We start from the raw sequence: 10,599 nt of genomic DNA, 5'->3' as shown, positions 1-10,599 counted from the left end.
CAAAAGGCAAGCAACCCCCAAAACAAGAAACAACAGGCTGCTTAAAAGACACCCCAAAACTTTAAAACTCCACCCCACCTAGGGTCTATTTTACCTATTGACTTGATTGGATTTGAATTGATAAAGGCTACATTTGCTAAGGAAGCGTGCAGCTGCATCTTCACTGGGAGGGTTTGCTTGTATAATACAGTACTAACAATGCAGACAAGGCTTGATTGTAGCAGTAAGGTTCTGAATACAAACTAGAAGTTTAGTTACTATATGCAGGTTGTGTTCTCTTGTTCTCGTTAATAATCCTCAGCTATCAGGGAGGCATGCTGTGGATCAGTATTTGCTTATATGCTGTCACAGACCATAGTTAAACAACACATCTGGTTCTCTCCTTCAAATGATTCTGCCACCCCTGCCATAGATTCAGAGTAGACAAGACCTGAATTTTTATGTGAAAAATAAACAGCAAAGAAGAGATAAGTCATGAATGGTTTACTGACTGTTTGCAGAAACACGGGTCAAAGAAGTTGAGAACCACTGGTGCAGACACTCCGCATGTGTTTTAAACCTGGAAAAAGTGCCTATCTTTGGACATCCAGGTTGGTCAGTTTAGAAATCTTATTCACTAAACCAATATATACTTTTATTAATGTTATTGACAATGTGATATCCAACACTCAGGATGCTCATCCCTTGTTTCTGGGTTTTGTTTCATTTTTGCCTGTAACTTATGTTGTGCAAAGGAAAATGAATGAAGTCACTTACAGTCGGTTTCACTTTTGGAAACTGAACACTGCCACGCTTGGGTTGCAAAAGCTGAATTTTTACATGTTTAAAAAAACCCCCAGCTACTTCCTTTTGCATCAAAGATCACAGAAAGGACATCTATTGGCTTCAGATTTCATAAGAGTGAGTTTTACTGAATTTAAATTCTGATTCAAAATTCAGTCATTAGTGTTCATTCATAAAGCAGTTCATCTAATAATTTACACCTGATCATTTCCAAACCAAGTGACATTATGAAGACTTGATGAAACCATGATTGTTTTCCTTTCCTAGTTATTCACGTGCTTTCATCCTACAATTTTTGGAGTGCTTTGGATAGCACATGCATATCAAATCTATCGGAGTTAGAAGCCGATCTCCCCCATCCTGGTCCTGTTCGCATGCAGAAAGACACTGCTACTGAAAGACCTAATGGACTGAAATACAGAAAGGCATCTGTGTGGGGTGGGGGTTGAGCTTGAATATTCTCTTTTGAGTTCAGCTTCCTCCTTTCATCCCACCCACCATCAGACACTTCCTGGCATCTCTTTGGAAGGCAGAGCAAGGCAGCTGCTTTTTTTCTTTTGCAACGGCTGCTCCTTCACTAATCGACTGAAGATGGGGGAAGGGTATGTTACATCAGCAACAAATCCGGCCTTGCAAGTCTGGGATTTTCACGCATGAGTGGGGAATTTGGAGGTGAACTGCAAGAGGGGGAAAAAAAGTCCCTGATATCACTTCCATGTTAGAGTGGAGGTGACCGAGTCTGCTCCGTGCATTTCTTGTATAAACTTCTGTCTTTTCTTGTTCTTTCTGTACCTCTCATTCCCCTTTGTCTCCATAGCCTCCGGAGACCTTGCTTAGTGCAGGCCAGTGACATCACTAGTGCCATGGAAATGCAAATCACTGCACAGTAATCTGAACTCCCGCTGCTCCCACAGTCTGCCTGCTTCCTCCACCTCTCTCAACTGTGCCCTGTGCTGGGAGTGTTAGGAGACAAAGCAATGGTAGCTGTGCAGAAGAGAAAAAACAAACCCAGACTGCTCCCATGTTGAATTCCCCGCTGTCCCTTCCAGGCTGCTGAGGAACAAAGATTGCATTTACACTGAAATACCCCCTACCTCTGCTAATAGTGGTAGCCCCACCCATGAGAATACTTGAATGGGCAAAGCTCTAGAAAGCTGCCAACATTTTAAAGCACAAAGTCAAATAAAGTAACAGCTCAAAGCTGGTCTATATGACATGGTAAAAAATGCCGCAGAAACCTTGTCTACTCTAGAACGGCCCCTGCTGCTACTCTGCTAGAGCTGCAAGGGACCTTGGGCTAAAGGACAAGTAGGCTTGCACTACAGCAGCCGGTGCAGGCATTTGTATAAATAGTGTAATATGTGTCAGCACTGAAAAAATGGCAGCGATGCACTTTTGAACTAAAACACATTGAAGGTATTTTAGTTTAAAAGCCCACTGCCGCCATTTTCTGCTCGCCAACGTGCATTTTGGCACTTATACAACTGCACGCCATGCAGCGCAGTGCGTGTCAGCTTGCGTGCAAAGCAGGCTCCAAACTACCAGATCTCAGATCCGTCGTGCAACAAAAAGGTATATGTATAAATGCCTGCAGAGTGTGAAATATAGCTGCTGGATTCCAAATGCTCCTGCCTAGGGAGAGAGCCCTGGTTCTTAGCCCCCTTCCTGCTACTACGGTGAAGGCCATAAACACCATCCTCTCTCTCTGCAGGCTCCCAAAAGCCAGAAGCCCCAACATCGTGGAGCTTGCTAGAGGCAGACTCCACACCAGCACACTGCAGGCCTCTGATTCCACCTCAAAACTGTTCCTGCCTTGGCATCTCTCTTTAACCAATCACCCTCCTATCCTCTACCCTAGAAACTTGCATCAGTGTAGTAACAGCAGTTGGGGTATGATTTTTACTGGCATTCTATCCTGCAGAAAGTATGAATGCAGAAACATTTATATCAATGGTTCTCCACCTTTTTAGACTCAAGGCACCCCTGGAGAGACTCAAGGCACCCTTTGGAAAATGCTAGGTCTTAGAGCACTTTCACACGTGCTCCAGGGGTTGGGGGCAGCACTTTAAGTGACTCCAAGAGCTGCTCTAATTAAAGCACCACAGCGCCTCATGTATCAGCATCCCCGCACTTCAAAATGGCAGCGGGGACACTTGAACTAAAGCTTATTTGACAAGCTTTAATTAAAGCAGCCCCACCACTATTTTGAAGTGCAGGGACGCTGATAGATGAGATGTGGGAGGCTGCTGGAGTGCAGTAGTCAAGATTAATCAAGTCTGCTCTGATACACTGTAATTAGTGTGTCACAGCAGCCTCCCTGCTCGTGTACAGACACCCTTATTCATTTTCACTCTTTTTTTTACTACAGAAAAATAATAGAACATTTTTTTTGTTCCAAAGAACTCAGAAAGACCATGCCTATGGATTTCTATTTGAAATTTCTGGGTTAATCTTGTGAACCATGTTTGCAAACCTAACAGTGCTAATTAACATCACATGGTGTCACACCACAGCACCCTTGAAAGGATCTCAAGGCTCATCAGGGTGTCACATCACCCTGACTGAAAATCACTGATTTATACTGTCTTAAAAGTGCTTTACCAGGGTAACTTGTTTTGCTCAGGGAATGACATAAAGTATGCTAGCAAAAGCACACTTCTACCAGCATACACTTCATGTATGCTGGCAGTGGACAGCTCTGGTGGCAAATCGTTTCTAATGAACAACTGGTAAGTCAGGCCTACTCTATACTGTAGATTCCTGCTGTCTTATCTGTATTGTTCAAGGGGTGGGATTCTGTACTGAAAGACCTGAGCCAGTGAAAGTCCCTAGTGTAGACACACTTACAGGGTGCATCCCAATGAGCACGCACATGCAGTTTGCAGCACCTCAAACCAGTTTGAGGCACCACAAACTGAACATGGTGCACGTGCACCCATTCGCCATGCTGCTACTTTGCAGTGCAATGGTTTTTTTTTGACACCAGGAGATCCCAGTGTAAAAAGAAAAAGCCACTTAAAAAAGCAGTGCCACCAGGCAGGGAACCTGGCTGGCCAGAGCCACACTCTGGCGCTGACCAAGTTCCAAGTGGCTGGCTCAGCACCAATGCTGTCCCAGGAGACTCCCAGCACCCCAGGCAAAGCTGCCCAGCGTTTCCTACCCCACCTGGGTCACTTTGCCACACATGTGCACTGCAGGGGTGTGCCTGGGGACAAATAGCAACAGCACAGATATGTGCCACTGCTATTTGTCCCATGGGAAATACACACCCCCACTGGCCCAACTGCACTTTTACTGAGACATCTTTTCTCCCTGTGGGGATGCTCACATGGCATAACTTTGCCAGTACAGTATGCTGGCATTACTGCACCAGTCAGGTGCTCCAAGTGTAGGCTTACCATTGCTCTCTCCTCTTTAGCCTTAGCTCTTACCTATTCCTTCAAACCTCTGCTGCAAGTTCATTTGCCTCTGTAGTTACAGATTTTCCCTTTTCCATGGCTTCTATGCTGGAGGAGAGTGGGAGACAAGGAGTCCAAATTCACAACCCAGAGTGCTATGTGAAGGGAGAGAGAGCAGAGCCATGCAAACCCCCAACTTTTGTCCCCTAAAACTTCCTATCCTAAGTGGAGTGATAGATGGCTACCGGAAAAACTGGACATTGTAGCACCAATAGATCATGTAAACTGGTTGTTGGTTGGTACTGGAAGAAGTTAAGAGACAGGGGAAACACCTTGACCACTAAGGTGGTTTTCCTACTTGCAGGGGAAAACCACTTTCTTGGTAGGGGTAGTACCTTAACCGAGGCAAGGTATAGTCTCCCACTTTCTCTTCCAGTAGGAAGATCTTGGCTACACGTCCATCTTATGGGAAAGGGAGACTCCTCCCTAGCTTGCTGCCATGCGGCTGTGGGCAAGCAAAACTCAGGGGCATCCAAACCCCATGTCTCCAGAGTTGGGCCTGCATGTAGGATGCCCACCAAAGGATTTGGAAGCATCTGAAGCCCCAGATGGGGGTGGAGGATGTTTGCCCGTAGTAGGGCCACATATGGATGACTCACAGATTTGAATGACTCACAGATTTGGAATTGATTTGGCTTGGAACACAAAAATTTTTCCTTAAAAAAAGAAAAGAAAGGAAAGTTAAAGAGACATGTAACCTTGTGAATGCAGAGAAGGCCTTGCAGGAATGGCAGACTTGAGAAGGAAAGAGATTGCTGGGCTCAGCTCTCCTACAAGGAAGTTCACAAAACAAAACAAAAATCCGGCCAGGATGCTCCCTGTCTGTGTGGATTGTCAGAGTAATGGCAAATGCTTTCCACCACTTCTCTTCCAAAATGGAAAATATGTGAGCAGGGTGAACTGAATCTCACAAAAAGGAAGGGAAGTCAAGTACAAGTAGTGTGGTCTACAAAGATCACTTTGGTTAATATGGTTTTTCAGTGATGGTTGAAATAGCATGACTCTGCAGATACAAAAGAGTCCCTTTGAAAAGAAAGCTGCTCCCAAACTAAGAATAAGAATAGTTGCAGAGCCATCAAGTAGTTGAAACCAGGAAGCATTTTTGTGAGGTAAGAGTATATGTTCAATGTGGCAAGCCAAGCTACAGCAAAGCCTTAGGGATGATTTCTGTTCCAAAATTATGCTTTCATACTGCACTACCCAGCCACCCCCAAAGGCACCAGTCAATCAAATGCTCAGTGACAAGAGTGCTTGCACAGGAATTTCAGTAATTCCATGGGCAGAAACCAGGGCTTGAACTTCTCTGAGTCAGGCATTTCCACCACAGAGAAAATCAAATCCACTACATTTGTAGTTAAAAATCAAATGGGAGAAATGGGCTAAGCAAAAAGTGGGTTGAGAAAAATAAGTAAAACAAAGCTGAATCCCATTGAATCTAATAGCTGTAGACACAAACAACTGAAACATTTCCAAATGTCACTGACTGGTTCACAATTGTTGTGGGACAGGGTGCGGACACATATAACAACTAAACCATTCCAAAATTTTTTTATTTCTTTTAAGGAAAATTTTTTATGTATAGCATCAAATTAGCCAGATCAGGTCCAAATTTGTTTGAATCATCTAAGAACCATATGTGGCCCTGCTACCAGCAAGTATCTTCCACCCCAGCCTGGGGCTTCAGATACTTCCAAATCCTTTGGCGGGCATCCTACCTGCAGGCCCAAGCCCGGAGGCTTGGGGTTTGGATTCCCCCCAGTTTCGCTTGCCCTCGGCTGTAGGAGCAAGCTAGGGAGGAGTCTCCCATTTCCATAAAGTCAATGTAGAGACGAGATCCTCCCACTGGAAGCTGGCCAGTGGGAAGCTAACTATGAGGCGTTCATGGAGCTGTTCCAAAATATTGCTGATTGGAAACAAGCTCACAGTTGTGGGACCGACCACCCAGCCTAGCAAGCACAAAAGTAGGCAAGTTGGGAGAGAGTGCTTGCAACTCATGCTAGGGGTCTTGGAGTGACTTGTGCCTAAGGGCATTCTCACTTTTCTGCTTGCCCTTCTGTCCTAAACATGAGTTCAATAAACTCCAGTAACCTGCTATTGGTTGAAGTCTGCAACATACTGGCCTGACTTGGGCTGGCCAGGATAGGGAGTTCTTCGATCTGTGCTTTGTGGATTCTGGGGGCTGGAGGGACTGCAACTGAACAAGGAGTGAGGACAGAGGTTGTTGCTAGGAAGAGAGCCTTTATTGAATCAGCAGTGCAAGAGAGCTCATTGATAAAAAGGAAAAAAAAGAGGATAGTAGAGGTCTACCTGCATACCAGAGCAGCCAGTTGCAAGGGGGGTGAGGAGCAATGCAATGTGGGATGTTTGAAAAACCAACCAGACCCATGTCATGCAACACAAGGTGTCTACGCATAATACTGAACTGGTTATAGTATTTGATTTCCAGGTACACTTTTGAACTGTTCCAGGGAGCTTTGAATCCATTTAACAGGCTTGTATGTCTCTCTGCTTCAGGTTTAAACTGCATTTGAACCACTCTGTGTAGGTGTGTCCATTCCTTAAGGGACTGAATGCAAATATGATTTGCAGATCACTTCAACAAGAGGTCATTAAGGGAGCTTTTTTTCTGTGTCCTTTTTGCCTAGTTTAACTTCTTGAGCCTCTTAACCATCCAAAGAAACACCCCTGTGTTACATGAATGTATGTGTACTGGGCAGAAAGATTGGGGATTCTTTCCATCATAAATTTTTTATCCCTAGTTAAAGCTGTTTTGGTTTCTTGCTATTATATTAATAAATGTTTTTTCTGCAGGTGAAAATAAACCTACATAATTAGGTTTATTCTCTGGCTTGCAAACTCCAATATTCTCATTTTTATTAGAGCTCTTGATATACTTCCCTATTGAAATACATTATTGAACCCCGTATGTGGACACAGTACCATGCTAGCCATGTTTTTATATAAAGCATGGCCCCAACAAGGCTGCTTACAGACTGTTACGTTAGTATTAATTATTGTTACCTATTTCTATTCAGTAGAGTGCATACAACAATATCTTTTGAATACTGAGTTCAAATACAGGAAATGATATATAAAAACTTAATAAGCAAGGCTGACAGGTTTATGTGAATGATCTATATTCAGCTTGATGTGCTATGGATATGAGGAAAGATTTGCATTCAGTTCATTGACCTGCAGTCTGTACATGATTGGAGTTTCACAACTACTTTGTTGAAAACATCTGCATTTTTCAAGGCAAATGGCTTTACACAGGTGTATACCAGACTATATATCTGTGTGTTTTCAGTAAATTAAAAATCATAAACAATATACAGTAGGTCTACTTATATTTATTTCTATAGTGTCCATTATCCAAATGTTGAAGTGAAATGTTTAATTTCATGGAGAAAAGTCACAGTAGGTGAAATTTCACTATAACCTGAGTGGACCTATGTGACTATCAGTTGTCACTCTTCACCTCATTGGCATTGGGAGGGGCTTTCTTTAAGCACTTTCTAGCAGTGGTTTGGGGATTGTTCCCTTTGGCAATAATAATTCAGTCCATTTTTACTCTACCTTGGGAACAGATACACCAAATGCAGGGTGGGGTCAGTGTAATAAAAGCTTTCCTTCAAAGATTTCATAGATTCATAGATTTCTAGAGTTGGAAGGGACCTGTTAGATCATTGGGTCCAATCCCCTGCTCCAGGCAGAAAGAGCACTGGGGTTACATAACCCCAGCCAGATTAAATGCTGTCATTAAATGTTGTCTCTTCTCTGAATCCTCCAGTCACCTAGGCTTGATCCAATATCAGCTTAAATCAATAAAGACTCCCAAAAACCCGTCCAATGGTCTGCAATGGGGGTAGGTTGAAGAAGTTTCTCAGTCTATAGGGCCTTATTGCAGGGGTCCTCTTTGACTTCACTGGGCTTTGGATGAGGTCTCAAGAGCAGAGAAGCAGGAGGTGAACGTTTTCTTGGCATGCTTGTATTTGGTAGGTAGACAATCCTGCACTCCAGTGGGATTGGCAGAATGGTTCCTGAGCATGGTAAAAGGTGACGGTGCTAACAGAGGAGTGACAAAGCTTCATCAAAGAAAGAATAAAAGAATATTGGGATGTGTTGATGGAAATGCGACTTTTGCTCAGCTCCAGTGTAAATGGGCATATTACATGGTGTTGCTCATGGTTTAAATTGTGATTTTAAGCTAATTTGACTAAAGGCTAAGGGTGCTCTCATCTCAGTTTTGTGCAGGTCTTTTAAAAATAGGTTTAAATTCCATAAAAATAAGCCACTCTTAAGCCAAAGTACATGCCAACAGCAGTGATTCTCAACCAAGCTGCTGTGAGATCCTTGTAAAAGTGACACAGGGTGCCACACATTGTGGGGTGATTTAAGATCCACTCAATTTACATCCTGGTAGAGAGCTACCCCACACCTCCAATTTTGAAAATGAATTGTGAAAATGAAGAGTATTATATAAATGTTATTAATAATTCATTAACAATTACTACCAGAGACAGGAATCACTTCAATGTCATTGGAATTCATCCACCTCTGGAAACATAGTGCCAATATAGAATATTTTAGGACAGGAAGTGAAGGATACAATTTATGCAGAGTTCATTTCACTCACCACTGAAAAACAGACATCTTTGGCATAACAGATAGTCCTATCTAACAATATATGTTAACTGTGCATGTCAAATTAGGAAAGGGAATTAAGACTTCTGTTAAGTCAGACTTTTAATTAATACTTAGATTATTTACATGTTGGAGAACGTGAATGATGTGGTTCGTATTCATTATTTGTGGATGCTAAATTTTGTCTAACATCTCTCCCAGCTATACAGTTGGTCCAATAAAATATATTGCCAAAAAATCCTTGCCTCTCAACAATGTTTGGCATTTTTCCAGATAAAAAGGCGACAGCTTGTATCCCCAAGAACATGCAGATTTGAATTTTTTTTTTGATTGATGTGTATCCTTTTAATGGATTGGCAGCTTTAACAGTTGAAATGCACCAGAGTGATGAAAACTGTTAAAAATATTTAAACCTGATGCTGCAAAAATTCATATGCATACTTACATTTAATTTAAAATCACTGGGATTATGATATAATTCCAAGCAGAACCTTACATGTGCATAATATTAAACATGTATGCCTATTTTGGCAAGATTTGGGCCTTAGAAACAAACTTTTGACAAACAGAACTATTTCTATAAAGTATGGAAACATCCACTGAAAGCAAGAAAACAGACTTCAGCTGTCTTTGCAAACCAGGTATTGTAATGTTCCACTAGAAATTTCTTATTCATATTACTATTCACGATTGACAGAAATTAGGCACTATAAGTGAGATAAAAAATGACTAGTCCAGTTTCTCTGGACAATCCTAGCAGATAGTAAAAATGAAATGGCTCTTCAGGAGCCGCAATGTTTCTCATTCTGTGTTTGTTCAGTTTCTAGAACAACGTGGTGCTGATCTCCAGATGGAAGGGAGGTGCCTCTGGGCTGCTGGAATACAAAAATTAAAAATAAAAATAAGTAGCCTCAGGGAGAAGAGAAAAGCTGCATCCATTCCACGTTAGTTCATTATTTTGTGTCGTCCTTAATAACGCAGAGGAGGATAATCGGGATGTAAGAGTATGTTATTTTTAACCTGCCAGCATCCTTTTAAAGAAGGCCATACATACCGTCTCCAAAAGAAACGTCAGCGCTGTGCTATCACCATCGGCAGCTTGGGAAATGGCTCTGGTGGCCGTGTGAAAGTTGAATCATTGCGCAGGCCGCTCCCAAAGACAACGGCAACCTGTACCCAGCTGTGACAGCAAACACTTGGTGCTGGGGATGCTCCGGCAGGCCTCCACGGTGCACGAAGGCATAAGACAGGGCTTCTAAGGTGTCAAGTAGGGGGCTCATAATATGGGCCACCCCACAGTCTGGGGTGCAAAGCGTGGCAGGATGTGGCGGTGGCACCATGGCATGAAGCCATGTGCGCGACACACTGTAGCACGTTGCATGCCATATTGTAGGGCTCCAGGCCGTGGCGGCATCCCAGCCTCAGCAGCCCATGGCAGGTGATGCCACTTGGCCCAGCACAACTTCCCCTGCAGCCCACCCCCCTGGAGACCCCACCCTGCCCAGCATGGCCCACAAAGGGGTGCGGCCCCTTTAAGACCGAGCCAGCCTGGACCTGCTGAGGCCACAGGCGCCAGCTGCGCCTGCGCGGGAGGGAGGGGCGGGGGAGCGCCGCGCCGCCGCGCATGCGCCCAGCGCCTGCGCACTCGCGCCCCGCGCTGGGCTTGTCGTTGCAGCTTTAAGAGGCTCGCGGCCTGGGAGGGTCGGAGCCCCCC

At 43.8% G+C, this 10,599-nt stretch overlaps 1 long non-coding RNA gene across 1 annotated transcript; it reads right to left on the bottom strand.

The window, feature by feature from the left end:
• Window positions 1-8,727: 8,727 nt before the first annotated feature.
• On the bottom strand, window positions 8,728-10,468 carry LOC109294252. Its single transcript, XR_002096494.1, has 2 exons — window positions 9,940-10,468; window positions 8,728-9,757 (listed from the first exon to the last, which is right to left on the bottom strand). It is a non-coding gene; the product is annotated as an uncharacterized LOC109294252 (long non-coding RNA).
• Between the last annotated feature and the right edge of the window lie 131 nt (window positions 10,469-10,599).

The sequence above is a fragment of the Gavialis gangeticus genome, unplaced genomic scaffold (assembly GCF_001723915.1).
Source record: "Gavialis gangeticus isolate Ggan-Ray unplaced genomic scaffold, GavGan_comp1, whole genome shotgun sequence".
NCBI lineage: Eukaryota > Metazoa > Chordata > Crocodylia > Gavialidae > Gavialis > Gavialis gangeticus.
The sequence above is the reverse complement of the archived record's forward strand: the minus strand, read 5'-3'. Positions and strand labels throughout refer to the sequence as shown.